We start from the raw sequence: 20,641 nt of genomic DNA, 5'->3' as shown, positions 1-20,641 counted from the left end.
ATGAATATTGACTTCTCTAACTTCAAGTAACCCTTGTTTTCCCTCTCTCTCCATCCCTCCCGCTTCCTAGTTCTCTGACCAATCTGACTATCCTCCTGATTACATTTTATCTCTGTATGCTTCGTTGTCACCTTCTCCTAGCTAACAATGATCGTATGGTCATAAGGTCATAAGTGATAGGACTAGAATTAGGCCATTCGGCCCATCAAGTCTACTCCGCCATTCAATCATGGCTGATCTTTCCCTTCCTCCTAACCCCATTCTCCTGCCTTCTCCCCATAACCCCTGACTCCTGTACTAATCAAGAATCTATCAATCTCTGCCTTAAAAATATCCAGGCCTCCACAGCCTCCTGACCAGGCCTCCACAGGCTTCTGTGGCAAAGAATGCCACAGATTCACCACCTGATCTTTCTACAATTTTCTTGAACCGCATCTCCTTTGGTGTCTCGTTTTCACACCTTACCCTTCCTTATCCCGCTGTTTTAAAGCAGGGTTTGGACGAAGTGGCAATGATAACATGGATATTTCAGACCAACTACATCCAGACATCAAGTCCGGGATTGACAGCACAAATTACATTGTGAAACACATAAAAGAAAAGAATGCCTATGATGAGGTAGGTCTGATCTACAAGGCAACGCTGCATTATTAACTGATTTGATTTTTACTGACACTTTTACAGCCAATATATCTGTTTGGTTTAGGATGTGTTTTAATGGAGAAAGGGAAATAAATATGATAAACATCATCGTGTGCAAGTACAAAATCCTGTCTTTCAAATATTTCATATATTAATTCCATAAAATTATTCCTTCTTTGCATTTTATGAAAATGTACATATATTATATTTTGTATAATACTGTACTTTGCACCTGGAAATAAAAACTGCTATTCTTTGGAATATTGACTTCAACTTTGCAATCCTAAAACCATGCTTTAACTAAAGATTGCAATTTGATTCGCCACCATATTACAGTCAGTACAAGAGAATTGTGCATAAAATTATTCCAAGTAAAAATCCCTGCTTTTTTTTCCTTTTTGTTTCAGGAAGTTGAGAGCTGGAATCTTGTGGCCCAGACTATTGACAGGCTGTGCATGTTCATCATAACTCCAGTGATGATCCTTGGAACCATCTTCATTTTTATGATGGGAAACCTCAATCAACCTCCACCATTACCATTTGAAGGCGATTCCTTTGAATATTCATCACATCGCACACAATGTATGATATAACATTTAGGAAATTGCAAATTACCCTGGGAGAATCATTGGACACACTTGTACACTCACACACTTCATTACACAAAAACTACGCAAACACGAGGAACTAAAAATAATGATACGGACACGCAAGGAAATTTGAAATAATCTTTGGGCACATATGTCCCAACAACTACAAACTGTTAAGAATAGATTTTAGATTTCGATTTAGAGATACAGTGTGGAAACAGGCTCTTCGGCCCACCGAGTCCGTGCCGCCCAGCGATCCCCGCACATTAACACTATCCTACACACACTAGGGACAATTTTTACATTTACCCAGTCAATTAACCTACATACCTGTACGTCTTTGGAGTGTGGGAGGAAACCGAAGATCTCGGAGAAAACCCACGCAGGTCACGGGGAGAACGTACAAACTCCACACAGACAGGCCCCGTAGTAGGGATCGAACCTGAGTCTCCGGCGCTGCATTCGCTGTAAGGCAGCAACTCTACCGCTGCGCCACCGTGCCGTCCTTAATAGATTTTCATAAAGAGAAAGTTAGAAAATACTGGTGCCTTCAAATCTTAAAATGATCGACTTATTTTTAGACCAACTACATCAATAATGATTTTCAATCTTAGACGTTTGTCGTAGTCTGGACATATGTGGCAGCTGTGTCGTGGCTTGAGCTGTGCAAGGAGATTATGAAATGATAGATCCAAAAGTAAAACCAATGCCCACAAGATGCACAAGCAATCAGGTGGAGAGGCCCAGCTCTCATTAGGTCCATCACATCCTATATTTCACTGCACCCCGGTACACGTGACAATAAACTAAACTGAACTGAAATTATTTCCAGGAAGTGGGAACGAGGCCAACATCTACCAAACTCCATATTTAATTCAACTAGAAAGAAGTGGTGCATTTTCACAACTCAATTCCATCCCAGTAATTTATAGTCAATTAAGTACTTCCAAAATAGAGCCACAGTTGTAATGTACAAAACATTGAAAAAGAACATTTTTGAAAGCCATGTTCATAATCTCTACTAATATATTAAATTCAGCTTAACGATTATCTGAGCATTTTTACTCAGCAATTACAGTTGATATGGTGGCCTGGAATGTGGATGTCACCCTTTTTGGCAAACAAACCATTGTTGCATCTATAATCATCTGGTCCTGAACTACAGCCAAAACAGTACAGGATAGCGCGACAATGTTAGGCCCACCTTACCTTCGTCACATGGTCCTATGGAAAAAGTTTTATTGAAATCGGTGTTATATTTTTAAAGATATTCATATTTTAAAGTTTAAAAATCCGAGCACGCCCAGTTGGGGCTCCGTTAATCTGGTACTTAAGATGGGAGCCGCATCCGCGCGTACGCAGAACAAACGCGTCCACGCCTGCTTAGTTGGGGCCGTTTGAGCAGGGCTTGGCCACCTGTCTCTTGGGGGAAGGAGAGCCAGGCCTGGTGTCGGGGGAACTAGCCGGAGCTTGGGCCTGGGCCTGGACGTGACCAGGTAACCGCGAGCCTGAGGTGGGCGTTGATGGAGGTGGAGGCCGAGGCCTGGCGCTGAGCTTGCCCACGGCTCCCTCATCCCCCCTCCTCTCCCCGGCCGGCTCAGCTCTGTCCCCAGGCCGCCCAGAGTCCAGCGGCTCAGCAACAGTGGGAGAGCCGCCGCCGTCTACCACTGAACATCCCCGCACCGGGACGGGACGGGACTCTTTCCCCCCCCCCCCCCCCCCCAACCCTCCCCACCAATGGCGGCCGCCCGGGCTGGGAGGCAGGTTGCTACGGCAACCGCGGATTGCTCCCAGGAGGGAGGGGGGGAGTGGAGGGAGGAGAGGGAGGGGGAGGGGGGGAGGTGGTGAGGGAGGGAGGAGGGGGAGGAGGGGAGGAGGAGGGGGAGGGAGAGGGGGAGAGGAAGGGGGGAAGAGGGGAGGGGGGAGGAGAGGGTGCCGCACCAATGCAGGAGTGGTTTGGGCCCAACGGGTCCACTTGGTCTAATTTAATTCTAACGCTCATTCACATTTCCTGCAAAAAGTTCATGAAATTTGTCTATATTGCTTGAAATAGTCTTAGGTGATTTACACCCTAAACATCCGCCACAATAGGACCTGTTTCATTCAGACCTGTTCACAAGCATGATACTGGGAAGGATGCTAGCATTTAAAGGCCTTCGCTCTCAGAGAAACTGGCAGGAGGTAGCTATAGTTGAGCAATGCAGAAATAAATTATATATTAACACGAAAATTGTCGCCGTGAATTACAGTCCACTAAACAAATTTGTGACAAGCCATTTTGGTAAGCAGATCCAAAATTCAGTTATGTCTTATAATCATTGCAGTTGGATCTGCAGAATAAGGTGTGATGGACCCAATGGCAGGCTGGGCTCCTCCACCTGGCTGCTGGTGCATCTTGTGGGTAGAGGAGCATTGGGTTTACTTTTGGATCTATCATTTCATAATCTCCTTATGAGAATCCACTCTTCTTCAAGGTGCTGGGAATCATGTCATCTCCTCCACTCAGTTGTGAAGAGAGGCTGTGAATAATAAGTAGGCTTCCTTCTGCTCGTCTTGCCTCTGCTACTCTTTAGGGTCCATCTCATGGTCTTGAGGATCTGAAACCATATATCCATGAATCAGGCACCTGCTGCAAATGTTTGGAAAGACTGTATGATGATAATTCAATTTGTAAGGATCAGCACAAAAAGATTGATCCTGGCATAATGGTGGGGCCCAGGTATTCCCTGGAGGATATCATCTGCTTCTGTAATGATAGCCTTGGCAAAGCCTGTTCCTCAGAACCCAGATATGATGTGGTGTTTCTGAAGACTCAGTGGTTTGTTGATGTGTTTGTCCTTTACCTGCTCCTCCAAGGTCACCAATCGTTGCTTACACTGACATTTCCAGTAATAGACAGATAGTAATGAGCAGTATAAGAAAATAACTGCAGATGCTGGTACAAATCGAAGGTATTTATTCACAAAATGCTGGAGTAACTCAGCAGGTCATTACAGATAGCAAAGATTGTCAGTAGCAGGTTGTCAGTAGCAAAGATTCAGTTAGTTGGAGTCATATTAGGAACGGATTGTGAATTGCCACCATCACTACTGCTGTGCCGTGAAGCGGAAATCACCTAACAATAAAAGACACAAAGTGCTAGAGTAACTCGGTAGGTCAGGCAGCATCTCTGGAGAACATGAATAGGTGACACTTCAATTTGGGACTCTTCTTCAGTTTTAGAAGGGCACCGACCCAAAACGTCACTTATCCATGTTCTCCAGAGATGCTGCCAGACCTGCTAAGTTACTCCAGCACTTTGTGTCTTCTTTTGAAAACCAGCACCTGCAGCTCCTTTTTTCGAAAAATGTGTGCACCTTCATCCCATTCTGTATGATAATCTATCAAAGAAAAACTGTGCAAATTTATCTTTAACAGCAACTTATAGAAAGTGTGCATCATTTAGATATATACATTGCTATACGTACATAAATCCTACTGAGGTTGTTATATGCTGGAATATGAAAAAAGCAAAAAATGAATTTTGGACAAATGAACACATGCAACATGCAAAAATAATCTATCCACTACAGCCGAGGAATGCTGAAAATAATAAATTCCAACAGTCAACCAAATAACTCAAATATATCAAAGTGAATGTGCATTAAATTTTAAGACTTTAGAACAAATAATACTTAGTTGTGTATGCAAAAATAATTTCTACTTGAATGTTGTGCAAAAGTATGCTTTTCTGTTATATTTCATATAGATTGTTGGCAGCAGTTCATCAAATAAAATGATAATGTTGGCATTTATTTAAAGTGTGCCTTAAGTACTTGAATCTTCCTCGTTTCTTGTCTGCTGTACCTTTTAATTTCAACTCAAATAGCATTTTATGTGGTCAAATCTATAATCGATCTGCTTTTAGATGATCTAACAAATAGTTTTGCAAGTTTGATCACACTAATTTTAAACTAATAAAAGTTTAGATGTATGCAAATCCAGTTGTGGTCAACTAATAAAAGTGTACATGTTGTGCAAATCATGTGGTGATATTTGAAATTTGTTTAGAACAGAATTTATTTTCAAACTGCAAAATTGCAGCAAAAAGACCCAATATCAAGATACACTGAAAATCTATTTTCTGGTTAAAATAAAAGCATGCAAAAGACAAATTTACACAATCTGCTTCACCCCAGTTAAAATCTTGTGCACAGCCATTTGCAAATTAGAGCATGAATATTCCTTGTGTGACTCTCAATGATTTAACTCCCTCCTGTGCACACGGCAGAGATATCAGTTTCTGCACTCCTAACCCACATTTCAACAATCTACATGGAACTTTCCATCTTTAATTGGTAAACGCTGCAGAATTCATTAAAACAAAATGCTTGTGAAAAACTGATCCAAATCACTTAAGACATAATACAATGGAAAGGAACTGAAGTAACCATCACAAACTAATGACGGAGACTGCCAGAGCATTTATTGAATGACACGAAGATAAGCATCAAAAATCATACAAAAGCCACTCCACTGATCAAGATGGCTTAACATGGATCCACCTTGTGAGAACTTTGGCATAGGAACAGGAACAGAGACCACTCGGCCCTTCAAACCTGAGCCAGCATTCTTTTCATTATGGCTAAAGAGTCCGAAGAAGATTCACGACCCGAAACCTCACCCATTCCATGTATCCAAGAGGGTTTCTTGAAAGAATACATGAATAGTCCAACTCGAGGAAGGACAAAACAGAATTATGTGTTGGGAAACAAATTTGGCCACGTGGTTAGTGTTTCAGTGGGAAAGCATTTTGGGAACCATGATCACAACTGCGGAACACAGCTACCAGCCTTGGAGGGCATCTACAACACACAATGCCTCAGAAAAGTCACCAGCATCCACAAAGACTCTTCACACCCCTGCAACAGACTGTTCGAACTTCTACCATCGGGCAGACGATACAAGGCCTTCTACGCCCGCACCTCCAGACTCAGGAACAGCTTCATCCCCAGGGCCATAGCTGCTATGAACCGGTCCTGCTGAGCCGGATGGTCACATCGCACAGTGATCCGGCACAGATCTACTTGCACTTTATTCTGTTTTAAAACTGTTACAATTCGTTTCATTGGGTTGTTTAAATTAATACTGATTAGCTAATTAATTTATTGCATCGTATGGGAGGCGCATTCCCAATCGCGTTGTACCCCTGTACAATGACAATAAAGATATATTGTATTGTATTGTATTAAGTTTAAGATAGTTGTGAATAAGGATAAGTCTGCACCTTGGAAGCAAGCACTAATTGGGGTCGGGCACATTACAACATCATTCGGCAGGAACTAGGGAGAGCAAATCAGAAGCAGCTATGATTGGGAAAATCCACATTTGACATAAGACCATAAGACATAGAAGTGGAATTAGGCCATGCAGCCCATCGAGTCTACTTCGCCATTCAAACATGACTAATTTAATTTTCCCTCTCAACCCCATTCTTCTGCCTTCTCACTTTAACCTTTGACATCCTTACCAAACCAAAAACCTTAAAATTTCCACTTTAAAAATACCCAATGACCGGGCCTCCACCGCCAAATGTGGCAGAATTCCACACAGTCACTGCACTTTGGCAAAAGAAATTCCTCCTCGTTTCCATTCTAAAGGTGCGTCATTTTATTCTGAGACTAGTTGCAGTTTTAGATTCTCCCTCGATTGGAATATGTGGGAATGGTTTAAAGACCAGCTGATCAGAGTTCAGGATTGGCATGTTCCAATGAGGGGGGCAAGGATGATAAGAGAGATTGTAAATATAGTCAAAGGTAAAACAAAAACATTTGTGCGGCTTAGGAAAATGATATCAAACTGGGGCCTTTGAGGAATATAAAGAAAGCAGGAATGAACTCAAGCAGGGAATTAGGAGGACCAGAAGGAGCCATGAAATGTCATTGGCAAATCAGATTAAAATGTTCCAAGCACTTTATAGATACATTAGAAAAGAAAAAGGTAACTGGGGAGAGGGTTGGACCACTAACGATAAAGGAGGGCTAATATAGAGGGCTAGGTAGAGATCAAGAAGGTGATGGTGTTGGGTCTCTTGAAGAGCATTAAGGTGGATAAGTCCCCAGGACCAGATGGGATTTATGAAATAGATTGTGAATTACTTGTACCCAAGCACTGATCTCTGTGCTAATGTATTAAATACCTGATAGGGGGTCCATTTATTGTTATTCATTGTTTTCGATTTGATAATCCACGTCAATATATTAGCACATTACTGCAGAGTCTAATCTTATTGATTAACTGCATGTGGTATAGAGCCATAATATTACACAGCAGTTCTTCCAGCCCTCCATGGCCAAACCAACCATCAAACATCCATTTACAATAGTCCTACTCGTACACTAATCCCATTTAATTTTCCTCAGATTCTCATCAACACTCAGAGATTCTATTCCCCTACACACTAAAGGCAATTTACAATAGCCAATTATCTTCAGCCCACTCATCTTTGGGATGCAACCAGATACCAAAGCACCCAAGGAAAAAACAAATGGTCACGCGGAGAACTTGCAAACTCCACCACAAAACACTGAATAACAGGATTGAATTTTAGTTCCCGGAACTGTGAATTATAATTAGAAAGTCTTCTGAAAATCTAAATATATGACAGCCACTGGTTTCCTGTTATCTCTTCCAAGAGTCTTGTCTTATTAAAAAATCAGTTTCTTGGTATTCCTTTGCTGAGTTCTAAAATACTCCCAACTTTCACGTCATCTTCTAAATCAGTCATCTTTGGTAGCCTTTTCCTTTGATTTAAATGTATCTTGTCAGCCATGAAATGATCACTTTTCCATAGGTATTTCCTTATGAAATGTATTTTCCCAATTAGCCACAGCCAATTCTCCTCAACTACTGCACATAGTAATCTTTGTTAAGGTTTCAGATTAAATTACAACACTTCCAAATTCAATATAAAATTCTTCATATTATATTCACATTGCTAAAGTTCCTTTATAATGAGATAATGAGCCTTAAAAAAGATTTTAAAAAGTGCTAGAGTAACTCAGCAGGTTAGGCAGCATCTCTGGAGAACGTGGTTAGCTGAAGTTTCAGGTCTGAACCCTTCTTCAGACTGATTATGGAGGGGGGAGGGGGAGGAGGACAAAGTCAGGCAAGTAATAGGTAGATACTAGGGAGGGGGGTTGATAAGCAGATTGCTGGGTAAAGGTCAATGATGAAAAGACAAAAGGTGTGAGACAAATGAGACAAATGGATTGAAGAGTTGTGAATTGTGAAGCTAGAGGAAGGAATGCAGGTGGAAGTGGAGAAATCGGTGCGTCCAGGTGGTGCACAGGGCAGAGGGGTAAGAAAAAGAAAACAAAAGGGAGTGGGGGCAAGGGTAGTTGGTTTGGTCAGTAGACGGAAAGGTCAGTACAGGAATACAAAGGGGAGTTAAAATGGTTAGCAACCGGAAGATTCAGTAGGCCTTGACAGACTGAGTGAGGCCTGCGTGTTCGGCAAAATGGTTGCCGATATACAGAGGGCTACATCAGAAACAATGGATGCAGTAGATGAGGTTCGAGGAGGTATTCATGAACCTCTGGTTCACCTGGAAGGACTTCTGGTGTCCCTGGATGGAATTGAAGGAGGTATAGGGACAGGTGTTACATCACCCGCAGTTGCAAGGGAAAGTACCTGGTGAGGAGGTGGTTTGGGTGGAAGGGGGTAAGTGAAACAAGGAGTTGCCGAGGGAACGGTCTCTGCAGAGGGCGGGGATGGGAAAATGTAACCGGTGATAGCGTCACATTGGAAGAGACAGAAATGTCAGAGAACAATGTGTTGGATGCGACAGCTGGTGGAGTGAAAGGCAAGGACCAGGGGAACTCTGGGGAAGAGGGAGCTAGAATAGAACTATGGGACACAGAGGAGATGCAGGTGAGGGATCCACTTATAACAGTAGGAGAGAAACTAAAGAAAGAGGACATTTCAGAAGTCATAGAACCGAAAGCTCCATCTTGGGAGAAGATACAGTGGAGATGGACAAATTGAAAGTAGGGGATAGCATCTTTGGAAGTGGTAAGGAGGGAGGAGGTGCTCTCCATATAACTGTGAGAGTTGATGGGTTTATAGCACACATCAGTCGATAGTCTGTCCTGCAATAGAGACAGAGGGATCAAGAAGGGGAGAGAGGTGTCACAGAGTCCAAGTGAATGAGGTCGGTTGAGATCAATCAACCCTTAGTCATTGCGCAAAACAAGATCTAAAATGGCCTTTTCTGTAGATGGTTCCTTAACATATTAATGAAAAAAGCTCTCTCTTATATATTACATAATTCATTCTCTCCAATATTACTGCCAACTTAACTTGTCAGTTGACATGTAGATTAAACTCCACCATGATTACTCTAATACCTGTAACATGCACCTGCCTTCCTCATTTATGCCTGGCCCATACCACAACTACTATTTAGCAGTCAATAAATAACTCCCTCCTATGTTTTCCGTCCTTTGCTATTTCTCAGCTCAACCCAAATAGATTCAATTTCTACATGCCTATCTGCCAGCTTTTTTTTTTAGATTTGGAGATACAGCGCGGAAATAATTTACATATTATCCAGTCAATTAACCTACGTACCTGCACGTCTTTGGCGTGTGGGAGGAAATCGAAGATCTCGGAGAAAACCCACGCAGGTCACGGGGAGAACGTACAAACTCCGTACAGTACAGCACCCGTAGTCAGGATCGAACCTGAGTCTCCGGCGCTGCATTCGCTGTAAGGCAGCAACTCTACCGCTGCGCCACCGTGCAGGATAAGATCCTTTCTCTCCACTGCACTTATTTATTATTAGTGCTACCTTCCTTCAAATTTTCTTTATTCCTGTCTTTCCTAAATGTTAAATATCCATGAACATTCAGATCTCAGCTTTGGTCACCCTGCAGTCAGTCACCTTTCAGTAATGATCATATCTGTTTACCCCCATCTGTGCCAAGAATTCTTCTTCTTTGTTGCAAAATGCTATAAGTTGTAAACCGATACTGAAGATTCCATCCATGAAAAAATATGGTCTCGGTGATGGCTGTTAAACTATTTTTAACAGCCGAACAACTTGCTCATGTTGAGGCCTGGCTCTTTCCTTTTATAGGTGTACCAACATGTTGACTGACCATGGGAAGCAGATTGTAAAGAAGACACATTACTTTAATTCAGAAAAAAGGTATGAGTTATGCATCCAGAATGACAGTTCTTCAGTGATCCAGAATTGTTCTTCCATCATTCCTCCATTGTCAGAGTGAGGCCCAGCGCAAATTGGAGGAACAGCACTTCATATTTCGCTTGGGTAGTTTACACCCCAGCGGTATGAACATTGACCTCTAAATTCACATAGTCCCTGCTTTCCCTCTCTATCATATATCATATATATATACAGCCGGAAACAGGCCTTTTCGGCCCTCCAAGTCCGTGCCGCCCAGTGATCCCCGCACATTAACACTATCCTACACCCACTAGGGACAATTTTTACATTTACCCAGCCAATTAACCTACATACCTGTACGTCTTTGGAGTGTGGGAGGAAACCGAAGATCTCGGAGAAAACCCACGCAGGTCACGGGGAGAACGTACAAACTCCTTACAGTGCAGCACCCGTAGTCAGGATCGAACCCGAGTCTCCGGCGCTGCATTCGCTGTAAAGCAGCAACTCTACCGCTGCGCTACCGTGCCCTCCCCTCCCCCTTCCCAGTTCTCCCACTAGTCTTAGTCTCCGACTACATTCTATCTCTGTCCTGCACCCTCCCCTGACATCAGTCTGAAGAAGGGTCTCGACTCGAAACGTCACCCATTCCTTCTCTCCCGAGATGCTGCCTGTCCCGCTGAGTTACTCCAGCATTTTGTGTTTACCTTTGATCTTCCATCACATGGATGGGCAGTTATTCTGATGCGGTTGCACCAGGAACATTCAAGTATCTATTTCATGTCAAACAAAATGTCATTGTTTAATCTGGTGGCTTAAATGTGCCATAGTTGGAGATCACTGAATATTAGCAATGTCAAGAGAGAACAGTAAGAATATGGCGGCACGGTGGCGCAACGGTAGAGTTGCTGCTTTACAGCGAATGCAGCGCCGGAGACTCAGGTTCGATCCTGACTACGGGTGCTGTACTCTAAGGAGTTTGTACGTTCTCCCCGTGACCTGCGTGGGTTTTCTCCGAGATCTTCGGTTTCCTCCCACACTCCAAAGACGTACAGGTATGTAGGTTAATTGACTGGGTAAATGAAAAAATTGTCCCTAGTGTGTGTGGGATAGTGTTAATGTGCGAGGATCGCTGGGCGGCGCGGACTTGGTGGGCCGAAAAGGCCTGTTTCCGCGCTGTATCTGAAATATGAAAATATAGAAATTACCATTAGCTTCACTCAATCTATGATTGTGACTGTATTTGGCTTTTTCAGGCCCATTTATGAGGATAATGATGTTTGGGAAGAGTTCTACATTCTGAGTAGATGAAAGCAATTCCCTTGGGTAGTACACTTTTTATGTGTAGGAAAGAACTGCTGGTTGAAATCGAAGATAGACACAAAATGCTGGAGCAACTCAGCGGGTCAGGCAGCATCTGTGGAGAGAAGGAATGGGTGACATTTCGGGTCGAGACCCTTCTTCAGACTGATGTCAGGGGGGACAGGACAAAGAAAGGATGTAGTTGGAGACAGGAAGACAGTGGGAGAACTGGGAAGGGGGAGGGAAAGAGAGGGACAGAGGAGCTATCTAAAGTTAGAGAAGTCAATGTTCATACCGCTGGGGTGTAAGCTTCCCAAACGAAATATGAGGTGCTGTTCCTCCAATTTGCAGTGGGCCTCACTATGACACTGGAGGAGGCCCATGACAGAAAGGTCCGACTGGGAGTGGGAGGGGGAGTTGAAGTGCTGAGCCAGCGGGAGATCAGGTTGGTTAAGGCGGACTGAGCGAAGGTGTTGAGTGAAATGATCGCCGAGCCTGCGTTTGGTCTCGCCGATGTAGAGAAGTTAACATCTGGAACAGCGGATGCAATAGATGATGTTGGAGGGAGTGCAGATGAACCTCTGCCTCACCTGGAAAGACTGTTTGGATGGAGTCGAAGGGGGAGGTAAAGAGACAGGTGTTGCATCTCTTGCGGTTGCAGGGGAAAGTGCATGGGGTGGGGGTGGTTTGGGTAGGAAGGAACGAGTGGACCAGGGAGTTACGGAGGAGCAGTCTCTGCGGAAAGCAGAAAGGGGAGGAGATGGGAAGATGTGGCCAGTAGTGGGATCCCGTTGGAGGCTTCGGAAATTGGAGGAACAGCACCTCATATTTCGCTTGGGCAGCTCACACCCCAGCGGTATGAACATTGACTTCTCTAACTTTAGATAGCTCCTCTGTCCCTCTCTTCCCCTCCCCCTTCTCAGTTCTCCCACTGTCTTCCTGTCTCCAACTACATCCTTTCTTTGTCCCGCCCCCCCCCCCCCGACATCAGTTTGAAGAAGGGTCTCGACCCGAAACGTCACCCATTCCTTCTCTCCAGAGATGCTGCCTGACTCGCTGAGTTACTCCAGCATTTTGTGAATAAATACCTTCGGTTTGTGCCAGCATCTGCAGTTATTTTCCTACACATATTGAATGGCAGTGCTGGCTCGAAGGGCCGAATAGCCTACTCCTGCACCTATTTTTCTATGTTTCTATGTTTCTATACCGCCATCAATTTTTTAGATAGTAAATCCCGAATCATAGATCCATAGTGCAAGGAACACATTTAAAGGTGTGAAAATTTGAATTTAATTTAAAGAAATTGTAAATAAAAGGTCAGAAAGAGTTAAAATGATTAAGGTGCTGTTAATTGTTGCAACCCGTATCCCCTCACCTCATCCACTGTCAGTTCACCATGATACTTTAGCAAAGGTACCTGACAAATGGAACTGGACTTCTCTGTTATTGACACCAGTCCCACACTAATATAGTTCCCTCATAACTATCCCATGAAGTGACCCAATTCAGTTTCAGTTTAGTTTATTTTCACGTGTACCGAGCGAGGTACAGTGAAAAGCTTTTGTTGCATGCTAACAGGTCAACAGAAAAACAATACATGATTACAATCGATCCATTTACAGTGTGTAGATACATGATAAGGGAATAACGTTTAGTGCAAGGAACAGACATTAAGGTCTGATCAAGGCTAGTGCGAGGGTCATGAAAGAGGTAGATAGCAGTTCAGCACTGCTCTCTGGTTGTGGGAGGATGACTCAATTCCCTTGCTTCAAATTAATTTCATGAAAAGACGACTGAGGCCGGACGAGGGGAGAGGGGCGAGGGAACAGGGGAGAGGGGGGAGGGAATGACTGCGGCCGGGCGAGAGGCCGGCCAGGGCCAGGCGAGGGGAGAGGGAAGGACTGAGAGCGGGCGGGCAGCAGCGCTGCCGGCGGCCATCTTGTTTTGGCGAGTGAGGAGCAAATGAAGTGGAACCTAGAGCATTGTGACGTCATGCGCTGAAGAGTTTCAGGAAATTGGTTAGAAAGTGAATTTGTAAACCTTAAAATGTCTCTAACTTTAAAAATGTAGGTTCAATTTGAATGAGAGTTGTTACATATTAAGCCCAAGATAATGGTGAGTAAGGTGGTGCAAAAATGGTGGTGCTATGGTGTACCGTTTTGGCTGTGCGAATCATAAAAGTTATGCTTTGCACAAACACACATACACACGGACAGAGAGTTTTAGTAATATAAATATAGATAGATAGATAGATAGATACTAAAAGGTAATTTTTTATAGAGTTGCTATTTAGGAGTTGTGTGTGATCCTGGAAGAACATCTCAACAAGATGAATACTTGTATGTGGCTTCAGAAGGTAAATCAATACTACAGAGAGATGGAAAGGAATTACATGAATGAAGATAGATACAAAAAGCTGGAATAACTCAGCGAGTCAGACAGCATCTATGGAGAAAAGGAATAGGTGACAATTCGGGCCGAGACCTTTCCCCTTGGTCCAAGACGTCACCTATTCCTTTTCTCCAGAGATACTGCCTGTCCCGCTGTTACTCCACCTTTTTATGTCTATCTTTGGATTAAACCAGCATCTGCAGTTCCTTCCTATACAATCACACAAATGAAGCAGCATCCATTGAATGACAGCATATATGTCAAAATAGGTGCATAGACATCACAGGGCCACACAGTGGCGCAGCAGTTTAAGCTGCTGTGGCTCAGCTCCCACTACCCAATTTCTATCCCACGTTTGCATTTTGTCTGTGGAGTTTACATGACTTCCCTGTAACTGCATGGATTTCCTGCCGTGCTCCGGTTCCCTCCCATATCCCAAGCTGATTGCTTAAATGGCTACTGTAAATTGCCTGTAGTGTACATAGGTGGCGGAGAATATCGGAGGAGTTGACTGGTATGTGAGAAAGAATGGATTGGGAGTGAGTGGAACTGATGGAAATGTTCCAAGGGCAGGGAAAGACTTGAAGAGCTGACAAACCTCCTTCCCTATTGTAAGAAAACATGAATTATGACAAGAATCACAAAAAAACATTCTAAAATGACAATTAGAATGCTGTTTTTGCAATGCAGAATCAAGGTCCTACAGGACAGAAACATGCCTTTGGCGCAACATGTCCATGCTGGCCTTTACGGCCATCTACTCTAATCTTATTTGCCTGTATTAGGACATCCTTCTAAACCGTGCCTATTTAAATATCTCTCTAAATGTTAGTAAATGCATCTGATTTCACCACTTCTTCTGGCTCCACAGTTCACTCCTCACCTCCGTTCTTATCACATTTGATTCTCTTCAAGAGATTGGCTTCATGCAAGAAAGCAGAGGGTGATGGTGGAAGAATGTTTCTCGGACTGAAGGCCTGTGACTAGTAGTGTGCCTCAGGATTCTGTGCTGGATCCATTGCCGTTTGTCATCAATTAAATGAATTAGTTGAGAACATATGCAAGTTTGCAAATGACACAAAAGTAGGTGGTATTGTCGGCAGTCAATGATTGTCAAAAATTGCAGCAGGATCATGATTGGTTGGGCAAGAAGGGATTTGATAGAGATGTGAGGTGTTGCATTTTTGGAAGTCTAACAAAGGAAGGGAAGCTCTGGGGAATGTTGTAGAACAGAGGGATCTAGGAGTGCAGGTAAATAGTTATTTGAACGTGGCATCACAGGTAGATGGGTCAAACAGGCCTTCATCAGTTAGAGTATTTATAGTAACTGGGAGATTATGTTACAGTTATATATGATGTTGGCGAGGCCACATTTAGAATATTGTGCTCAGTTTTGGTCACCATGTAATAGGAAAGATGTTGTCAAGCTGGAAAAGGTGCAGAAAGACACAATGCGCTGGAGTAATTCAGTGGGACAGGCAGAGGGTCTGAGCTATAGGGAGAGGTTGAGTAGGCTGGGACATTATTCCTTGTAGTATAGGATGAGGGGCGATCTTACAGAGGTGCACACATTCATGAGAGGAATAGACTGGGTAAATGCCCAGACTTTTGCCTAGAGTGGGGGAATTGAAAACAAGAGGACATCGGTTAAAGGTGAGGGGAGTAAGATTTAATAGGAACCTGAGAGGTAACGATTTAACATAAATGGTGGTGTGTGTATGGAACGAGCTGCCAGAGTAGGTAGTTGAGACAGGTATTCTCACAACATTTAAGAAACATTAACACAGATACATGGATAGGATCAGTTTAGAGGGATAAGGACCAAATGAGGGATAAGGTGGGACAAGTGCAGATGAGGCATGTTGGTCGGTGTGGACAAGTGTAGATGGGGCATGTTGGTCAGTGTGGACAACTATAGATGGGGCATGTTAGTCGGTGTGGACAAGTGTAGATGGGGCATGTTGGTCGGTGTGGACAAGTGTACATGGGGTATGTTGGTCGGTGTGGACAAGTGTAGATGAGGCATGTTGGTCGGTGTGGACAAGTGTACATGGGGCAAGTTGGTCGGTGTGGACAAGTGTAGATGGGGCATGTTGGTCGGTGTGGACAAGTGTAGATGAGGCATGTTGGTCGGTGTGGACAAGTGTACATGGGGCATGTTGGTCGGTGTGGACAAGTGTAGATGGGGCATGTTGGTTGGTGTGGACAAGTGTAGATGGGGCATGTTGGTTGGTGTGGACAAGTGTACATGAGGCATGTTGGTTGGTGTGGACAAGTTGAGATGAAGGGTTGTTCCCACTGCATGACTCTATGACTCTAACGAAAGTTTCCTGGACAACCTGGATCATGTGAATCTATTGATAGTGTAACAGGCATTGATGAGGCTGAACATTTTCCTGTTGAGATTTTAAACACTGCCACGTCGTGCTCTCCATCACATAATGAACAACTAAATGAAACTACGATCATGTTACTCAGTAATATGGTTCCACCAATACTATGCAATGGACCAATATTATAAGTTTAGAAACTACATGTAAGTGAGGCTAAAATAATGACTAGTGCAGGTTAAATACCAATTTTCCGGCATCCTCGGTTCCAGGGCCTTTCGGGATTATCTGTTTTTTCCGTCCCAACAGAGGCCATGATATTGAAAGGACAATATACCCCTGGCCCGCTAATGACAGCCCTCCCGTGTCTCTAAAGCACCATGGAGTGCCAGAAATGTAAACACAACAAATATAAAATGTATAGGGAAAAAAACCTGCAGATCGAAGGTAGACACAAAATGCTGGAGTAACTCAGCGGGTCAGGCAGCATCTCTGGAGAGAAGGAATGGGCGACGTTTCGGGTCGAGACCCCTCTTCAGACTGATGAATATAAATATAAAACCTAAATATAAAATGTAAACTGAATGCGATTGGAATGACCTGCCAACTCATCCCCGGCTCACACCTTCACCCCAGCGACGTAGAGGACCCCACTCCCCACTCGCAGGGTGCACCAGCGAGCCGAGCCCTTCCCTTCCTCACCCACTGCTCAGTCCGGTGACACGGCTGTTGTTGTGGCCTCTTGTGATAGCGCTGACGCCAGGCTGCCACCAGCTTGGTCACTGTGGGGTCCCCATTATGGGGGTCCCCTCCCCTCTCACCGGCTGCTGTTCCTTGCTGTCGGCGGTGACTTGTCTACTGTTCGTTTTACCGCTGCCCCCTCGGCCTCTGTCCCCTCGGCCTCTGCCCCCTCCCTCCCTGCCTCCCATCCCCCAGTGCCACCGCCTCCTCCTCCTCTTCCTCTGGAGTTGCTGACAGACTTCACCATGGAAGCGATTCCAGGTGAGAGGGGAGGGAGCCCCATGGCGACCGAGCGTGTTCTGTCGGCAGTCCCCAGGGGCTACAACAACAGCCATGCCACCAGACCTTGTGATGGGTGCAGAAGGAGCACCTTGCGATGGGTCAGAAGCTGGGGCTGTAAGCGGCTGGGCAGCCGAATAGAGCCGGGAATCGGTCAGCAGGTCTGCCAGCTAAATCCAAAATGTGTTATGAGGAGGTCATTCATATGAGGGATTGCCGCCTTGTCTTTGCGAAACAGTTAGGAGAGCAGATTGAGAGCATGGTAGAAAAGGGATTTTGGGAAGCAGCCTTTTAAAGGTCCCCAGTGAATTAGAGAAGGCTTTGGCAGGATGTTCAGAGTTCCAGAGAGTAAGAGGAAAATTGAACAGAATGGTGGGAATGGTGCTTGGGGGCCAGGCAGAGATGACACTCCAATTATATCAATAAAGGAAGATAAGATTATTCAGAGAAGATACAGGACAGAAACAGTCCATTTGGCCCATAATGTCCATGCTATCAAGTGCCTGTTTTTACTAATTCAATTTACCAGCACTCTGTCCGTAACCTACTGTACCTGGGCAATTCATGTGCTTGGTTAGCTGCTGCTCCAATGTTCTGAGTGTACTACCCAATTAGGCAGTGAATGAGATTCCAACCACATAATATCGGCACTAAACCTTTAACCCCTCACCAAAAATCTATGCCATCGAGTTTTAGATACGTTTCCCATGAAGAAATGATTCCAACTATCTACTCCATGCTATTCATAATTTTGCCATTCCTGTCAAAAGTCCTTGAAAAGGCCATTCTAAATCCATTACCTACACCAAAATACCATCCTGGAGAGTTCCAGTCAGGTTTCAGGGCCCACCACAGCACAGAGTCTGCCTTGTTGAAGGTACACAACGACCTGCTTCTCACCATCGACACCGGCGACTGTGCAATCTTACTCCTTCTCGACCTCAGCGCAGCGTTCAATACAGTGGACCACACCATCCTTATTGACCGTCTCCGGTACGGGGTTGGCATTGATGGCACCGTCCTGAGCTGGTTCGTTTCCTACCTCAAAAATAGGAGTTTCTCCATCAACATAGGCAATTATTCCTCTTCCCCAGCTAGCCTCTCCTGCGGGGTTCCACAAGGCTCCATCCTAGGCCCCATTCTCTTCTCTCTGTACATGCTCCCCCTCGGCCAAATCATTCAAAGGCACGGCATTTCTTTCCACTGCTATGCGGATGACACACAGCTTTATCTCCCCCTGAAACCCAACAACCGGTCAAATTTAATCAGCCTCATGCACTGCCTTGAGGACATAAAATGTTGGATGGCACAGAACTTCCTTCAACTAAACGAGAGCAAGTCTGAGGTCATCCTATTCAGCCCTCCCGACTCTATCAAAATGATAACAGGCAGCCTTGGAAGCCTATCCTCCCTAGTCAAACCGCAAGTCAAAAACCTTGGCGTGATATTTGACTCTGCATTAAAGTTTGACAAGCAAGTCAACGCTGTGGTAAAAGCCAGCTTCTTCCAGCTTCATACCATAGCTAAAATCAAACCATTCCTCCAATTTGACGACATTGAAAAAATCATTCACGCATTCATTTCCTCCCGCCTAGACTACTGCAACTCCCTATACACTGGGATCAGCCAATCATCCCTGTCCCGCCTGCAATTGGTCCAAAACGCCGCAGCGAGACTCCTGACGGGTACCCGTAAAAGGGACCACATCACCCCGATTCTGGCCTCTCTCCACTGGCTCCCAGTAAGGTACAGAATCAACTTCAAGCTCCTCCTATTCACATACAAAGCCCTAAACGGGCTTGCCCCCTCCTCCCCCCCATATCAAAAATCTTCTAACCCACCACTCTATCTCCAGGTCCCTCAGGTCGGCCGATCTGGGGCTACTCACTATCCCGCGGTCTAGGCTTAAGCTGAGGGGTGACCGCGCTTTTGCGGTTGCAGCTCCGAGACTGTGGAACAGTATCCCTCTCCCCATCAGAACTGCCCCCTTCGTCGACTCCTTTAAGTCCAGGCTCAAAACCTATTTCTACTCCCTAGCGTTTGAGGCCCTCTGAGGGGGCGCTGTAAACTGTTTGTGTATGTGCTGTTATGTTTGTGTGCCATTGTATGTTCGTTTTCTTAGTGCCTGAACTGATGTACAGCACTTTGGTCAAAGTGGGTTGTTTTTAAATGTGCTATACAAATACAATTGACTTAACTTGACTTGTAATCTCTCTATCACCCCCCCCCCCCCCCCCCCCCCCTCTCAGCCATAAACAACCCCAGCCTATCCAGTCTATCCTCATAACTTAAACACACCATCATACACAACATCCTGGTGAACATTCTCTGCATGAGAGAAAATGTTTTAGGGCCATTCAAAATTATAATTTTTTTTTAAAGTTATTTCTAGCTGCAAAAAAGTATTGGTAACCAAAGGACATACATCTGAAATAATGTGTGAAAAAAATAACTGTAGTGGACAAGAGAATTAAATCAACACAAAGTTCCTTCTTGAAAACATTGCCGAAAAGATATACTCAAAACACTTTTAATTATAACTTTCAAAAGGAAACTGGATATACTTGAAAAGTAAATTAATTTAACGCTTGGTGGAAATTGGGGCTGGGAAGGAAGCGGTGAATCGGGCTGATTAGATAGTTCCTAGAGCTAGTGCACATACCTTAGGCTCAAATCTGATTTAATTTTTTTCTATCATGGTTCCCCCCAGTCCTCCATTGTGGAATTTTTCTTTTTTTTTCTCGGTATGTTCCTCACAACATAAAAGACTATTAAACCCATGAAAGGCCATTTAGCCCATCGTCTATGCCAGTAATCTCATTACCCTACTTATTTATCTACCTATTCCCTGTCACATACCGATCAACTCCACCTGATTCACCTTCCACTCCCGACATTAGGGATAATTTTTACAACCCTCTAGCACATCTTTGGGAAGTAGGTAAAAACTGGAGCACTTTGGGGAAACCCTTATGATTACAGGGAAAATGTGCAAAATCTACAGACAGCACCAGAGATCAGGATTGGATCCGTGTCACTGGAGCTGTGAGTACTGTGTCCCTGGTCTGGTTGAAGTAATGTTTAAAAAATCAGCTGAATTTCAAGATTTGTCAAGAATTAATTAGGAAAACCGTTATTATGGGGAAAAAAATGTGAGTATAGCAATAAAGATGCCTTACTGCAGTTATGTGGAGCTTCAG

At 44.3% G+C, this 20,641-nt stretch overlaps 1 protein-coding gene across 4 annotated transcripts in view; it reads right to left on the bottom strand.

The window, feature by feature from the left end:
* The window catches only part of eif4e2 (eukaryotic translation initiation factor 4E family member 2), a 400,744-nt gene that overhangs the window by 315,421 nt on the left and 64,682 nt on the right, over positions 1 to 20,641 (bottom strand). The window lies entirely within an intron of this gene.

This window comes from Rhinoraja longicauda, chromosome 13 (genome assembly GCF_053455715.1).
Source record: "Rhinoraja longicauda isolate Sanriku21f chromosome 13, sRhiLon1.1, whole genome shotgun sequence".
NCBI lineage: Eukaryota > Metazoa > Chordata > Chondrichthyes > Rajiformes > Arhynchobatidae > Rhinoraja > Rhinoraja longicauda.
Note: the sequence above shows the minus strand (reverse complement) of the source record. Positions and strands in the feature narration are given on the sequence as shown.